Source organism: Rhagoletis pomonella, unplaced genomic scaffold (genome assembly GCF_013731165.1).
Source record: "Rhagoletis pomonella isolate Grant_MI unplaced genomic scaffold, Rhpom_1.0 Rhpom_scaffold_00011, whole genome shotgun sequence".
NCBI classification, from domain to species: Eukaryota; Metazoa; Arthropoda; class Insecta; order Diptera; family Tephritidae; genus Rhagoletis; species Rhagoletis pomonella.
The window spans coordinates 20,571,330-20,589,364 of NW_023458565.1; positions in this window are offsets into that span (position 1 = coordinate 20,571,330).

Genomic DNA, 18,035 nt, shown 5'->3' on the forward strand with positions numbered 1-18,035 from the left:
AAAAAGAATCATTATTTTGGATTTTTTTTTTATATCACTGCAAAATTGTAATTTTTCGCTTATCAAAAATAATCGTTATTTTGGACTTTTATTTTTATATCATTGCAAAATAGTAATTTTTTTATTTCTTCTATCATAGCAAAATCGTTATTTTGGATTTTATTTTTATATCATTGCAAAATCGTTATTTTTTGATCATAGCAAAATCGTATATTTTTTCGACCAAAAATAATACTTATTTTTGGACTTATAGTTTTTGATGATATCAAAATCGTTATTTTTAATTTTAATTCTTTTTTTTTGATCAAAAATAATCCTTTTTTTTCAATTTTTATTTTTAGATTAAAGCAAAATCGTTATTTTGGATTTTTATTTTTAGCGAATGACGTCCGCGCTTAATCGTTTTGTATGCTGACAGGCGGCGCCTTGTTTTCGTTTACCGCTGGACCAACCACTTTTGGCTCGTTACCTAAGCTGAAAAATATTGCGCTGACGGTCCTGGTCTTGCTGCAATCCCGATAAGTAGTTCGTATTACGCTTTCCTATATCGAATTGAAGTAGTCGCACAAAAGTGAGTAGCCGTGTCTAAAGACTCATTTCGTCTTGAACCAAGCAGAGGGGCCATGCCCAATTTGAACGGAGCTTAAAGTTTTGCTCAATATCCTTGTACACAGCCATATTAATTTTGCGAATACCAAGTTTAAGAAAGGCTTCTTAGAGGTAGCTTCTCTTCGTGCAGTCAAATTCGGTTCTAAATAGACAAATGTGTGGTGTGTTTCGATTTTGTAGTTCTTTCCTCATTTGTTTATTTACGGTTTGACGCACTTTGGATATCTCGTCAATGGCAGAAACTCCCGTCCTAAGTCAACACCGATAAATTCTAACATTTGGTTTATGAAGGCCCTCAGACGTTTACACAATATCGTCGGTAGGCACTAAGACGGGGTGTTAAGACTACTTCTTCCGCGGCAATTGTCGCAATCTGCAGGATCTCTTTTTTGTTAACTCGGTAAAAAACACTGAGATTTCAATCTTTTTGCATGCATTTACCAGGCGAAATTTCGCTTAGCAGGTACGTGCTTCCTATCAGCTCTTTGCGGCCGGCCTTATTTTATTCCTCTAACTTCAGTCAAAATGAGAAACATACGGTTTTTAGGCTAGTAAACTTGTTGTGATTTCCCCATACATATATACTAATCCTATATATATGTATGTATATTTATTTACGAGTATATTAAATACTTTTCGTCCCTTGCTAGCATTATGAAATCTTTCCCCAGTGATTATAGTTGTAAACCGATTACTTTATACCTTTGTGAATAAGGTTACAAACTTTTCTGCAACCTAACTATTGTGAAAGCTAAACACCACACTAAAACTTCATTTGAATATATGTACCATGCACATATGTATGTACATATGTATGTATATTTGTACATACTCGTACCTTAGTTCACAAAAACTAAGTCATGCTTTTGTAATTTTCGTGTAACTAAATTCGTCTATCGATTTACACGCAAATTAGTTTGTATTAAACGCCTTTTGAAGAAAATACTTACGAGCAAAGTTTAGTCAACCTTAGAAAATTTGAGGAATTATTAGTTTGAATTACTTAGTTGCACATGCAAAGTGTAAACGAATGAAATGCACGAACACGGGCCGCCAATGTTATTATCGCGTGCTTAAGGCAAATCGTAAGAAGAGCGAAACTTTTGAATTTACAAGGAAGCGCAAACAAAGCGCAGTCGCGTTGTAATATAGCGTGAATAATTTACAAATACATACTTATATACCTACATATTATGAAAGACAGAAGGGGTGGCGCGAAAACACAAAGTTAAATATATTTCAGTTTTGAAAAAAAAAACAGACTAAGGACGTATACCTCTTAAGTCTTTTAGTGGAGTTGTGGAGCACAATACCATTCATACTCAAAAACTTTCAACAATACCTATTTTTTAACGGATTATTTTAGTTTCAGAAAAACTCATGATAAGAGTCCGAGCTTTGCTAATGACCACCAAGATTCTGAAAGTAGTAAAGCTCGAAGTTAATAAAGACTAGCCATTAACTTCCACTGTTGTAGGGATCTCAAAATTTGAAAAAGAACCTACATAGGAATCAGCCACTGACCGTACGGAGTATGCAATAAAAAGTAATTTTTAAGTGAAAAAACAAAACCAACTTCAATTATCATATAAAAATTTAAGATTGCCGTTAATTTCTTCATTATCCAATGATCAGATCTAAACGAAATAAGTATGAGACCACCTGTGAGGTACCACCTTTCCTTTAAAAAAAAATAATTATAGAAATCGGTTAACGTAGTCCAAAGTTATGCGGTAACACACAAAAAAAAAAACTAAAAATATAATAAAATTAAAAAAATATTCCGACGAATTGATAAACACTTCCTTTTTTGAAGTCGGTTAAAAAGTAAAATCATTTAGTAAACTTTTGATTTGTCTTATTTATTAAACAAAAAAAAAACTATTATATAGGTTGGAGAGTTTATCCAGTACCTCCTCACATCCAGGAAACCTGTCCGAACTCGAGAAAAGAGTATTTCTGATTATTGCCTGCCTTAGAAATAATTAGTCTGATATTTAATAAAAGAAAAAAATACAAATAGGAATAAGCTCGTTCTTTCTCCGGGGTACACATCCAGACTGAATGCCTAGAATTCGCATAGCAGCCGATAACAACACTTTATCGGAGGTTTTTCTCTACTATTCCTTCTTTTCTATTTGCAGACTGATCATGTCGCAGACCATGTCTGACAGCAGCGGTAAATCTGGCTATCTGGTAGTCTCTTTCTTAACTAAAGTTTTGTCGGCATTGCATTTATACCTTTCTTGAAAAGACTACTCACCCTCGGTTTGTACTTGAGTAAGTAGACTCAGGTCATGCAAATAAGGTTATGTCCTCCTTAATTTGGAGAAAATTAATTTTCCGCATCGGAGCCATCTTTTCTCTCTAAAAGAATCCCAACAGCTCTATTAAGTCTTGATCTTCTTCTATAGCTCTAACCCCAGCTAAGACTGCCTGCACACTCACTTCACTAATGTCGAAACGGAGTCCATATTTTGGCTTAGCTAAGACGTTTAAGTACTAGTATAAGGGCTTAATTTATGGCAACCTGGACTCTTCGATTTCATCTATCGCTGGAACATTTTTATTCTATAGCTAATCCGAATTCAAGAAAAATTTCGGCAGCCCGGTATGCGGGTAGTAACTCCGACAAGTCGGGAGCATGCGCTCCGGACGCACTTAGCGCCGTCTAGAACCTTTGATGTGATCTTGTCACAGTTTTTTGGAGTTTTCAAACTACTTGGACTTTTCGGTGCATCTGTGTTAATATTGGAGCATTTAGAAATCTCCTTTAGATTCTGCATGAAGAATTTTTCTAGTGTCTCTAGTCTTCTACGTGCCAGTGCTGTACATTCGCAAGGATAATCTATGACTATTTCCCTACTTTCTTCGAGGTCACAGCTACGGCTGTGAGCGTTGTACCGGAGGTCAGTTCTTCCTACATGTTCACCAAGTGACCCTTAGCCCGTAATTGTTCCATAGCGATTCGGCCATTCGTGCAATTTGCATGCAAGTGCATTTCCATCTTGATTACTCTGAGTGGACAGTATATTTGGTATCATATATGAAAAGTGGCCTAAGTAAAGATTAATAATTGCACTTGATCTAAAAGCTAAAAAATATTTACTGAAAATCGAGTAGAAGCTTAAAATCACTTTTTATGCACAATGCCCATTGTCTCGGCTTCGGATTCATCAAGAATTGCTCCTGCTTTAGCCAATTTGTCAGCTCTCTCCTTGACATACACTTGCAGTCTCAGACTAATTTGAAATTCATCTTTGGTGACACGCCAATTCCCGAAGTTCTGCTTGGCTAACCGAAATACTGTTTGCTGTTTGTACTCCTTCACAGTTTCTTTGCAAAAATCTACAAGCGCTTTCCATCCCCAAAACTTCCGCGTACGGAAAAGAAATGTCCAGATTTTCAGAAAATTTCCACACCACGGTCTATTGTGGACCCTACAGCATATATGCCAGCAGAACGTATTGAAAATGCATAATAAACCTAGTGAACTTCACGTCATCTATCATGGCTGCCTGTAGTTAGTCCCTCAATGTGAGAGTGGTTTAGTTTATTAGTAGAGGCTGAAGTCTACTGAGGCTATACATTCCGTCTACATCTTTTCATACTCATACTCCCCCACCATTTGCGCGTACGGCCTGGTTTTACTTCTTGCTGTTTTGGTCTTCAAGTGAATATCTCTCAGGGCTTATCAGACACCTCTAACCATAGCTAAAGGTTTTCGCAATTTCCATTCAACAGCTTGCATTGTGGAGAAGTATTTGTGCTCGCCGGTCAACCTCTGCTAGGCCTTGCACCATACAAATGGTGAGGAGATAATTTTTTCCGGCTTGTTTATTTAAGGGTTTACCAAGAAATTTTACTACCCGACTGTTACCCTGTAGTCAAATGTACTAGTTATAAACTACCTCACAACTAGTATGAACTGCATGCCCAACTAGTCAGCCAACTATCTTTTTTCCATGCAATCAACTGGTATTTTTAACACGGGGATGTCCTACGAGATGGCAATTGTCAGATTTCGGTCAGAAATATACCAGTCTCATACTAGTTCAAAATAGACAGAAAAATACTAGTATAATTATAGGCCAAAATGACTACTTTGGAAGTCAAAAAATATAATAAATTCATGAATATACAATAAAAAACTTTTGATTAAGTACACTTTAATACATTACACAATTTTATGTGGTGTTAAATTTTTTGAGTATTTATTAAAAGGAAAAATAAATACATACATATTTCAAACTTTCGAACATAAATTTAAATTAATTTTCGATTAAATTTATTAAAAGTAAAAGCTTGAATATGGAAAACATTTTAGTTAAAAATAAAAAGATACCTTAGTTAATTTTTGAGTGTACTAAGTGATTAAAAAATTTTTTAAAAGTAATAATTAGTGTTTAAAATTTGAGATTTGGATAAGAATAAAATAAATAAATAATTCAAGCAGTTATTAAATATTCTTAATATGTGTCTATACTTTGGCTTGTTGATTGATAATTGAAATTAATCAAATAATTATATTAATCGTGTAATTAAAAAAAAGTTAAAAATAATTGAAAATGATAAAAAATAATTAAATAATGATGTAATTAAAGTTCACGAATTAATTAAAATATTTTGTTTAAGTAATTAATTATTAATCATTAAGCAGGTGCCAATGTCGGTATTCAATCATTAAACGGTTATCCAAAAAAACATGGTTTAATTAATAATCATTATGAATATTAATATCATTATTTAACAGGTATGGTAAAATTGCGAGTACGTACTCGCTTTAACGGTTTACCATATACTCAAATAAAAGTTATAATATTTCGTGTACTCTATTGTATTAAACTGTCGAAGTCAAATAAAACTGGGCATGAATAAATCTTTTTGTACTTACTACAAGTCTGATCACTTTTGAACTAGTTCGGTTTCAGTCAGGAAATTCTGGTTGTAAACTAGTATTTTTCCTGACTAGTTTGGGGTTTCACTGCAGGGTAGTTACTAAGTGAATATGCCGGTAGCGAGCCAGAAGCTCAAAAACTCATGAGAAATAACATTTCAAAGGAATGTTCTCAAACAAAGACGATCTCGATAAACCAAGCTGCCGATATTGGAAAACCTTATAAGAGCTAACGACTTCGATGATTACAATATATGTAGAGTTTTTACTTATCGAAAATATACCCACTCCTTACTCAGTTTTCTTTTATGCATATTTTTGGCCTCCCCTATGGACGCATTCAAATAAATTATTACACACAAACACGATAAGGACTCCTAGGTGGTTGTCGAGTAGGTGTGTGCAGCATAAAATTAACTTACTGCCTTTTGTGTGTGTACATACTGGCAGTTAGTTAGGCAACAAGGCGTCAAAGGAAAATGTGATAGCCATTGTATAACGTCAAGGGAATACAAAACCCTTATTACGGTAACAAAAAGTGAATTGTGAGCGCGCCATTCGTGGCAACTAAAGCACACAATTTTTGGCTTACTAGCTGCTTTAGTGCATTTACATACTTAGTTTACCTTGCGTTTACTTTTTCGGCTATAAATACATATAAGGCGCAGTAGATTTTCGGTATGCAACAGACATTGACTTTTAGCGTATTCCTTCCATTACTTTCGAGAAAACGAAAACAAAAAAAACCCACACACAGAAACAACGAAAGCGAAGTGAAAATTGAGTGGAGTTCTTGCAAGTAAATTGCAAATTTACATTTAAATTTGAAAACGCCACACATACACACTTCTGCTATGAAATATATGCTTTCATTTGCATGTGTTGGTTTCCATGTATGTATTTGTATGTATTGTTGGATTAAGAACATTTTTTTTGGGGATATGGTATCTAGAACTACACGGGTAAGATCAAGAATTTTTCTGGTGGATTTATCGTTTATTTATCGCTACTAGATATAAGCGAGTATTGAAACCATTGATTATCGGGACTGGTGTTGTTATCGATCTTTTATTGATACCATTATGGTCATCGTCATCTACATATATCGGTATAGTTTTATTAATGTTATCGATAATGTTATCACCATCGATATTATATCAATCTTGTTATTATTATAGTTGTAATTATTAGACCGTACCGAGTGCGCGTTTTAAGAACAAGCAAAAAGCATTTAAGTTAATTTTTTACTTTTTATTTAAAAAAAAATAAATAAAATAATTTTTTTTTGTTTCGTTTTCATTTTTTATACAACTATTAAAGCTTCCAAAAGTATTAAAAAATGCCGAATATTCAAGAGGTTTTACATTAATAGTCAAGAAAACTTTCCAGAAGTCCTGAAGCTTCTTAAAACAGTCAAAAACTCATGAAAAAAGTCCAAAAACTTTTCGAAAAATAAAATACAACATGTATCGAAATGTAAAAAAAAAATCCAAAAACAAGCCGGAAAATCTAGAAACCATTAAAGAAATCAAAAAAACATCAGAAACCACAAAAAAATTAAATAAGAGATACAAGTCCCGAAACAACCCTAGAAGTACTAAACAAACAATACCAAGAAGGATGAAAAATCCATTTCAGTTCCAAAAAAAAATCAAGCGATAAACTGGGCAGATTTTGAAAAAATTTATTATCAAATACCGAAAACAAAACCTCAAAGTTTCCGGAAAATAATGCCCAAAGAATACCAAAAAATGCTGAAAAAATATCAGAAAGATCTGACAATGACCAAAAAGTCCCATAAAAATAAAACACGAGAAATGCTAAAAAAGTCCGAAAAATTCTGAGAAGTTGAACACGAAGAATCCTAAAAGGTCTTAACAAACTTAAATTGTTGCGAAAACATTCCGATAAAGCTTTTAAAAGTATAAAAAAAAAACCAGAAACATCGCAAATCGTTAATTTTTATTATGAAATCTCCGAAAAAGATCCCGAAAGATTTCTAAAAAGGAAACATGAAGCAAACTGAAAAGTCCTGGAAAACTTACGGAAGCATAAGCCAAGGAATACCTAAAAGTACAGAAAAAAAATCGTGGGATTCTCGAAAAGTCCCAAAAAGAAACTTTTACAGTCCTAAGATAATCCAAAAAAAAAATTTCAACCACAAACGTTTCCGAAAACATACCGCTGAAATTTTTTAACTCCCGAGAAAACTTGGAAAATTAGGAAGCCTTGCGACAAGTCCTGAAGAATACCAAAAAATACCCTAAAATACAGAATTGCCCCGAAAAATCCGATAAACTGACGAAAAAACTCACAAGTATAACGCAAAGAATGCCGAAAACTACAAAAACAAAAACTCAAAAGTTTCCGACAAAGTTTTCAAACAAAAATTTTCAAAACGGCCTAAATTAAAATAAAATACGAGGTATACCAAAATTCCCAAAAACACTCCCATAGTTATAATATACCTTAAAATAGCTTTAATTTAGTTATCGATACTGTTATATGTATATATTAATCGGGATTGTAGACATTTTTCCCAGCATCGATATCACCATCTAGGTTGTATTGGTATTTTTATCGTTACTAATTTTTAGCAGCGCCGATATTTGTAATAAAAATCACAGTTGAATTTAAGTTAAAATTGAATTTCTATTTTTCCGATCAAACTTAATCGTTGTTTTGTGATTTTTATTTTTTCGATAAATTTTTAATCGGTATTTATTATTTATATTTTTTTCCTTTATATTCTAAATCATAAAAGATTTGAAATGGTAATAAAGAGGCAGTATCACGATTAAAAATTATCGAAAAGTCCGAATGTATATTGTTTTTAGTTTCGGGTTCTGATCTTTCAAATAAAATACATGAAAAAGCATACATTTTTAGTCAAAATAAAATTACTCGAGGTACGTACATACATAACTAATGTATGCATGCTTGCTCATTTGCAGCTGAATATTTGGCCATTTCAAGAACACAATGTTAACTGCAAATACAGACGATAGGTAAATAAAAAGCAAAAACAAAGCCAACTTGGCGTGGAATTCGATTGCATATATATGTATGTTTGTATCTGTGTGTTGATTTTAGTCTTCGAGTGTGTCTTTAACCCTTCATACTTCCATGTTAAGGTAACCACATGGCGATAATCAATGTTTGCATTTCATATGCGCTTTTTTTGTTGTTGCTTCTACTTCCCTTTCTCTCTACTCAAAAATTCTCTAGGGGCAGCAGTAGAATGCAATCATTTCGCTGCATTGAATATTGCAAGCGCTTACAGCAATGCCACGATAGCAGTTCGCTAGTTTTAAAAAGCTTGCAGCGTCTTTTGCTTTTACCTTTAAAACGCGCCAACTTTGCTACATTATCGGCCAGCTAGTAATATTTAAGAATAAGAAGAAAATGTTCGATAATTTGACTTATCATAATTGTAGCAGTTAGTACTTAGTATAAGCACCAAAAGTATATAGCTAACTATTTTATCAGCGACGCGACGCAGACACACAGCAAACTCTGCCACATCCGCAGTAAGGTAGTGCGCATGCAATTCAAATTACGCCAACCAGCTAACGCAATTAGCGGTTACTCATACGCCCAGTGCTTGCGGTATGCTTGTACAAATATTAGAAAACTTTTGCGCTGATAAACGGCAAACGGCAAGAAAATTCACGAACTCAAATAAGTTGCAATGCAGCAAGCAATTTCCAGTTAGTGCTGTATTTAAATGTGCTTAGAATAACATTCGGATGTGGGTAGTAAGCGTATTTGAGCAGCAATTGCTGAGTACGTATAGTCGCGCTGTCCTCTGCCGCAGGTGCCAGTTAAAGTTAAGTTTTGGCAATTACTTAACAAAATACCTTAGAGTAATTTGAATCAACAAGATGCATGCATTTAAGTATATACATATATACATACATATGTATTTGTACAGGGGACCTTACCAGAAGAAAAAGGTCGCCGCACACGCCTGACTGTAGAGAATTTTTGCAAGGCGATTTCGAAAAAAAAATAGTTTTTGGTCGCTTTTTTCCATTTATAGTCATAACTTCGACGGTAAATCGGATCTTAAGTTCGTTGATCTCAGAGTCATCCAAACCGGTCATTCTAATGTCAATTGATTCAAGATCTGCAAAAATCATTTAACTCTTTTTAGGGAAAGTATTTTGATTTTTCCGGTGTTATTGAAAAATTTAACACCCGACCACCGGGTTTGGCCAAAAAGAATCGAAATTTCCTCAAGGGTGTACGGAGAACTTTTTTAGACCTTTTAAATTTTGAAGTGTAACGATCGTTGGGCTCTAATTCCAAACTCCAATGAAACGCCAAAGCGGCAGGAGAAGGAAGGCATGGCGTTGACGGTGCACAAAATTATGATTAAGATTACGATTAAGACTAAGGCACGCAGCCTCCAAACTCATTTAATTGCAAACTAACTTTAATTTAATTTTTTATTTAATTCCTATTTAAATTATTTTCAGTTTCAATAAGCTCTTTATTTAAGTGAGTAAAAAGTGATTGTAAAACAGACTTGGCCAGCAAAAGCATTTAGTTGTACTGAGAGCTTTTGAAAGCTTTGGCACGCTGTGTTGTAAAAGCAGGGCAGTAATTTTCCCTTAAATGAATTTGGTGAAACGCAGCCTAAGACTAAGACTAAGATTAAAATTAAAATTAAAATTAAAATTAAAATTAAAATTAACTAAGATTTAAATTAAGGCTAAGACTAAGATTAGGACAAAAATTTAAATTTAAATTTAAATTTAAACTTAAAAAAATTTAAATCAATTAAGATTAAGGTTAGGTTAAGATTAAAATCCCCGACAACATGGCTTCAGGAAGGGATACTCAACTATAGGAGCAATTGGCGAAGTAGTCGAGGCGGTACATAAGGCCGAAGAAGCCTGCCACCAGGCGCAGCCAGTGCTGCTAGTCACACTGGACGTCAAGAACGCCTTCAACTGGGCAAGATGGGACGGCATGCTGGAGGCCTTGGAACGGTCATTCAAGGCTCCAACATACTTGCTAGATATGATCCGGGACTACCTCAGAGACCGTTGGCTTCTGTACGACACAACACAAGGTCAGAGAAAGAGACGTATAACCGGCGGAGCGGCACAGGGGTCTGTACTTGGCCCGGACCTCTGGAACGCCACGTATGACAGTCTGTTGTGCACGGAAATGCCGGAGAGCGCCTTCCTTGTCGCCTTTGCGGACGACGTGGTCGCCATCATAACAGCAAGAAACGTCCAGCTAGCACAGCTCAAGCTAAACCAGGTCATGCGTAACGTCAGTGGATGGATGAGCGATCACGGTCTGCAATTGGCTACGTCCAAAACGGAGATCGTGCTCCTCACCAGAAAACGGATCCCAACAATTATAAATATGATGGTCGGACCTCAACTCGTGACGACTTCTAGGTCTACAAAATACCTAGGGGTGAAGCTTGACAGCAAACTCACATTCTGGGAACACATCCATGGAGTATGTGAAAAAGCTGCGCAGAGCACGGTGGCTCTAAGCCGGCTTAAGGCGAACGTGGGCGGCCCGAAGCCATGCCGCAGGAAGCTTCTGATGACAGCGGTCCAATCCGTGCTCCTGTACGGGGCAGAAATATGAACCGACGCATTGAAAGTAAAAAAATACCGGATTCAAATGTCTTCGCAGCGCAGCGCAGAGGGGCACTACGCATTGCTTCTGCGTACCGTACAATGTCCGCGGACGCGGTCCTAGTTATTTCTGGCGTCATGCCAATTGAGCTACTCGCTTACGAGCGAAAGGAGATTTACAATCTCAGTGCCGAGATAGGTCGAGCAGCTGCCGCGGTAAGGGCACGCGAGCAACTGATCCAGCAGTGGCAACAAAACTGGAACGCGAGCACAAAAGGTTGATGGACGCACTCCCTGATAGCCGACCTTCAAACATGGCTGAACAGACCACATGGGGAAGTCGATTTCTACCTGACGCAATTCCTCACCGGTCATGGTTACTTCCGAGAATATCTGCATAGAATGGGAAGCGTGGACTCACCGTTCTGTCACTACTGTGGAAACGTCGAAGATAACGTGTACCACACATTCTTCACCTGCGAACACTTCTTGATTTCGCGCAGAATGTTGGAAGAAAGACACGGAGACATAACTCCGAACAACATAGTTGGGGTAATGATCTCCAGCGCAGACAAGTGGGAAGCAGTTGCGAGATACGTGAAATTCGTACTCTGCTGCAAACGAGAGGACGGTTGTCTACTGAGGACACCCGAATGAAACGCCCCTACAAAAGAGCAGCCCCAGGGCTCTAGCAGCGCGCTCCTGCATCTGAAGACATGCAGAATTCTTGCAGATGCGGGATTCTTGCGCGGGCGGTGGGAATTTGGGTTTTAGTGGGTAGCCCAACACGCTTCGGTGGGAGTCCCACACTCGGGGAAGGTAGTATAGAGACTAGCGCCCCGGCCAGTGCATAAAGCATTTCCCTCTCCTACGAACAAAAAAAAAAAAAAAAGATTAAAATTAAAAATTCAATTTTTCAAGCTAGGTTTAATGAGGGCGGATGGCACAGGTGCATGCGACCCGCCAGCGGAACGTACAACATCTACACAGATGGATCAAAATGGCTAATGGAGTGGCCGCCGGAGTCTATTGCGCCGAGCTAGACCTTAGGCAACCCTTCAAGCTTCCAAAGTACTGCAGTCTTTTCCAGGCAGAAGTCTTCGCTATAGGAAAAGCTGCTGAGATAGCTAGCAATGCAGGAAACTATATAAGAAATATCAATATACATATATGTCGATAGCTAGGCGGCAATTAAGGCTATAATCTCACATCGTATTGTGTCAGAAAATGTCTTTAGAAACAGGGCGACCGAGGACAAACGGCTGCATATATACTGGGTTCCAGGCCACAAGGGCATTATGAGCAACGAAATAGCTGATGAGATTGCCAAAAGTGCCATCCATCTTGCTAGCGAACCAGTACAAGAAATACAAAAGTCACTAAAAACGATCTATAATGAAATTTCCGAAAGAGCTGAGTGCCGGATCAGTGTGAAATGGAACGCATTAGCAGCATGCAAAACCACCAATATCATGTGCAATAGCAGTAAAAGAAACACCCATTTCTTGCTTACACGGTCACGTAGGGATTGCAAGACAGTTGTTGGCCTAATGATGGGCCACAACCTACTGGCATTCCATGCAAGCAGAAAGGGCATTAGTAGCAGTGACACATGCAGGGAGGAAGGCATGAGTGAGACGTTAGAGCACCTCCTCTGTTTGTGTCCGAACTTAGCTAGAACTCGTCTTAGATATATCGGAGCTTCGCAGTTCAAAGGACTAGATGAGGCTTCAAAATTGGATATTAAGGCTCTCTTGAACTTCGCGAAAAGCGTTGACCTCCTATACGACGACTACTTTACATGGCAGTAAAATGGGCCTCCATCTTGCACTACAATGGACCAACGGGTCTATGTAAGGCGCATCTTCCGGCCAGTGTAACCTAACCTAACCTAACCTAACCTAACCTATTATGCATTCTTTTAAATTTTTCGCTTCCAATTTTTAAATAAGCATGTCCTCAAAAATTATTTAATTAATTTTCGGAGGCCTCTAAATGCATTTAATGCATTAAAATTGTGTTTAAGAATGAGTTAATTTTTTTTGGCAGAGCTTCTAGCAGTTTCAAGAATTTACATGAATATGTTTCTTTTTCATGTATATGTACGTATAACTTTGCGCATACCAGCTTATATACATACATACATATATACACATGTGCACGCATATGTGTTTACATACATTCATGTAGTTAATCTGTGTGAATTTAATAAATACTTGTGGTTACAAAGCCGGTAAGCTCTTTACCTCGTAGTACTGTATTTACAGGTGAGCAAATGCCATAAAATATATCGAAAGTATGGCCAGCATACGAACACTTTCACAATGTACGACTGAATGAATTTTTGTGCTTAAGCATCAGATATTAGTTTGTGCATACATACATACATTTTTGCATGATAACTGCTAAATATGTGCATTCATATGCATTTATGCCTGAAGCAGAGAAGGAAGCAACAAGCAACAAATATATTTGTATGCAAACGGAAAATATGCAGGCGTGCAGACTAACATGCAATCATATGTGCATATACATACATACATATAGTATGTATTCCCGCACATACACACAATATACCAAAACGTACCCGCTGGCAAAAATATTTATTCGAATTCAGAAAAAATGCAAATAACTATGGAAAATGTGCGCAATGTCAGGCAACGTCGAAAAACGAGTATCTTATACATATGCATATGCATATGTATGTATGTATGCATGCATAAATGAATGCTTGGCTTATGAAAATAAATTCTCTAAAAGCTGTTGAGTAAATTATTGGGTGACCAATATACACATTTGTATTCTATGTCAAAATATGCAATAACGATATTGTCAATATGCCAACAATTTTTGAATTAAACTGATTAAACTAATGACGGAAATATACATAGCTAAATAACTAAAATAGTGGCAGTACGAGGTTATCTCAAATATTTGCAGACGCGCGGATAGTAGAATCCACTAACAAAAAAACACTTGATTTTTAATAGGGTAAGATGCCGCGGCCCACAGTGCGGCCGTTCGAAATTTCGTTCCAGGCAGTTTACGGGGTCTGAATTGAAAATTCAAAAGGGCGGAACGAGTAGGGCGCCTCACAGTGGTCGAAGAAGATATGTTTTACGCGAAAAATTAGAACGGACGTTACGATTATAATAAAAATGCTGTATCGTAGTACATATTTTTATTTTGCTAAATCCGAATATGCCCTATTATGTATATTAGAAAAAAAATAAAAAATGTTGCGAATAATTAGCGTAATACATATCTACATGCATTATACATATACAAGGGCGAAAACATAAATGGGAACTCGAAATTTTAAAAATTTATTATTTTTTTTTTTTATCGGAGTAAAGCTCGTTATCTAACAAATACCATGTGAGCTCCAATTTCAAACTCTGTAAAAAAAAAATATATAAACATTCGACGAAGTTTCATCAAACTTTTGAGCTTTTTAATTAAATTTTTCTTATAAAAATTATGAGTCATACTGTGTTTTTAGGCAAAAACTAGGAAAATTCGATAAACCTCCAACTATCGAAAAGTTTCAAACTTGTTAATCAGAACTTTTAGACCAAAAATTGGTATACAGTTTTCTATCCTAATAATTTTAGTATACCATAAAGCAGTTTTAAGTAGCTGGGGCTTACCGTTTACTTGCGGCATTTATTTTTCTCCATATAACAAAAATTGTCAAACATGCCCTGTATTAAAAAAGCGTAACACCGTCAACAACAAAAAAAATCAAAAAATCAACAGTCACCTAGCTGTTTCGAACTTGCACTATATTATACATAAACGTACAAAAAAAAATTTGTTCTAAAAAATCCTGATTAAAAAGTTTGAAACGCTGATGCATTGGAAATTTATGAAATTTTCCTAATTTTCGTACAAAGTTTAAAATTCATACGGACATGGATTTTGTTAGACAACAAGCTATACTCTCATTATAAACATTAATTTCATAAAGAAAAAATATCCAGAGCTAGTGAGAATGTACAAGAACATAAATTATAGAGTATAAAATAAGGCGAGTTTAATGGCCAGTTTTTCAGTCCACGATGGCAAGAGCTTGTTGGTTCAAGCGCTCGAACTAGCTGGTTTAAACAAAGATTAGCCAAACAAATACGGATAATAATTTTGCCCTGACAGACGCCACCTTCGCGCATTTAGGAATTAGCTGATTTGTTGTTGTTGATAAGTTTTTTGTAGTCTGCATATACATACATACAAACATGCGTATCTCGGCTCTTAGTCTTCACAGAGGAAACGGACGGATTGTCTCCTTACCAACTCGGCTTCCGCAAAGGGCGATCCACCCTAGACGCCTTACATCTAGTGGTATCGATGGCAACTAAGGCTATCTAAAGGAAAAAGGCGGAAAGGAGGTTCCAGGAAAAATTGTGCATTAATAACACTGGACATCAAAAATGCCTTTAATTCAGCGAGCTGGAGCTGGAGTATACGATCGCTTCAAATATTGTAAGTCCCACAAAATACCAGGCGTATTTTTCGAATCTATTTTGCAAACCGAACCCTTCAGTATGACACTGAATTTGGCAGCGAAAAGCTCAGCGACCGCATTGTGCGTTGCACAGGGTTCCGTTCTGGGTCCCATCTTAGGGAACGTCATGTACAACGGAGTCTTCGAACTTTCATTTCACGCGGGTGTAAAGCTGATAGGCTCGCAGAAGACCTATTTCTTATTGTCACCGCGAAAAAGCTCGAGCAAATTGAGTTCAGCGCCAACGCAGCGGTTGAAAAAATTCGAAGATGATGTCAGAGGCGAATTTATCTTTACATGAAGGCAAAACCGAAGCAGTGTTGATAAGTTGTCGCAAAAAGCCAGGGGTTGCAGCAGTCAAAGTTGGAGACTCATCAGTAGCGACGGGCTGTGTTTCAGCCAGCACGCAGAAGGCATTCAAAGTAAGTTAGCTGTATATCCAGCGTAGTGTTTTCATCCATGCTGTCCGGTGGTCGTATATGGGCGCATTCTTTCCGCGCTGTTGACGTCTTCTGTACCTGCTCCTCCTCATTGTGTTTGCTCGGCAGTTTGCTTTCCAATACGATTCCAAGATTGTGCTGGGATTTGGTTTTACTTATTTAACCGTCCACCTTAATTTTTATCTGTTCCAAACTGGAGTCTTGTATTTCACAGTGTTAAGTCGGTTTTCTCTGGATTAACACACAGTCCCACTTCCCCAGCGCAGTCTCTCTCTCTCTGGCCTTCAACGTCTGGTTCACCAGAAAGCTGAGGGTAATCAAACATTTGCCTCCGAGTGTATTTCTGCCGTGAAAAAGCTGCTCATAAAATCCATTTGCCACTCGAAGACGGCAATGAATTCGCTAAGTGGTCATATCCTCCGAATGCGTATATGTTATTACTTAGATATGTTAGGGCATTATATCGTACCACCTTACAAGCGCCCAAAACAATCGTTTGCCTTCCACCCATATGTCTAAATTATTTTTGCAAGGTAAATAATTTGAAAACAATATTTTTTTAACTAGGCTAAGGAGGATCCTTAAGAATTTTTTTTAAACAGTTTTTCTGGAAAGGTCAAAATACTTGATTTGCAAAAGTTTAATGCTCTTAGTCAGCTTTAATTTACTGACTTTATGGTCGTACGTTAGGGTGGCAGGAACTGAGATTTGGCGAGCCAGTACTAGAACTTGACGAAAATAAACTTTGGAGCGAAGTTGGAAAAGAACTGAGTTTTACCAACTCGGCCAAAATGGGCAATTTTTTATAATGGCCTTGCCTCGAGACAAAAACATAGATCAGGGACCGAAAATAACAGGAAATTACTTTTATTTCAAACTTAAAAATTTTGGCCAAGGTGACTTTAAAAATATAATTACTGTTAGTTTCGGGTCTTGATATAGATATATGATACTTTAATAACCGACTGTAAATTCCGAATATATGACAAAAAATTTGAAGAGCCAACCACTTAATTTCCGCAAAAAACCAATTCGAAATCGTCTTTGAATCGAAATTCTTCTTTAATTAAAGTTTAATGACTTTTAGCAGTTTACTGACTTTATACATACATACATACATACATATACATATAGTACATTGGGCGGAAAAAACTTAGATCTGACGGATAAATAATAGAACGGTGTACTTGAGATCAATTAACTTGTATAGGTACAAAAACATCGATATATGTATTATACTTTGAGATCCGACTGCAAATGCCGAAGATATGAAGAAAAATTTAAAAAGACCACCCTTTGTTCGGCCAAAAACAAAAAATTTTTTGTTCGAAACTGCTTTGCACAAATACGGTCTAATGTACATACTTACGTACATACATATGTGCATGCATGCAACACAGTCACTTGTCAACAATTGTAAACAACTTGTTTACGTGAATTTGGGGCAAACACAGGCAACGATAACGGTGCAGCATCAGTAACAAATGCACCTTATCAACCATCATGTCACCTACTCACACACAGAGAGATAAACTACAGCTGTTCATACACAGCATTCTACACAACCCAACATGCATATCTGACAATGTCCTTTTATTTAACCCATACGCAAAGCACAAAGTAATAATGTGTCAAAGCTGCAAGACACAAATCTCCATCATTGTGTACAAGGACCTCTGGCCTCGATTGAGTCTCGAGGTGAACGATATACGACGACGACAACAGCAGCAACAACAACATTGTAGCTTACTCAATTACATTGTACTGCTTGTTATCACCGATTTGTGATCCATACTACTTATACTCGTACTTACCACGTTCGTTTTTTTTTTTCTAACAATTTTTCTTTGTACACCTTAGAGATGACAATGATAAAGATGTTATCTGCTGTGTATAACAAAAGAAAGTGCGATGAAAAATTACACTCTAACAGCAAGCAGGTTGCTTCTTAGTGATCAATTTTTATTTAATTTTTTATT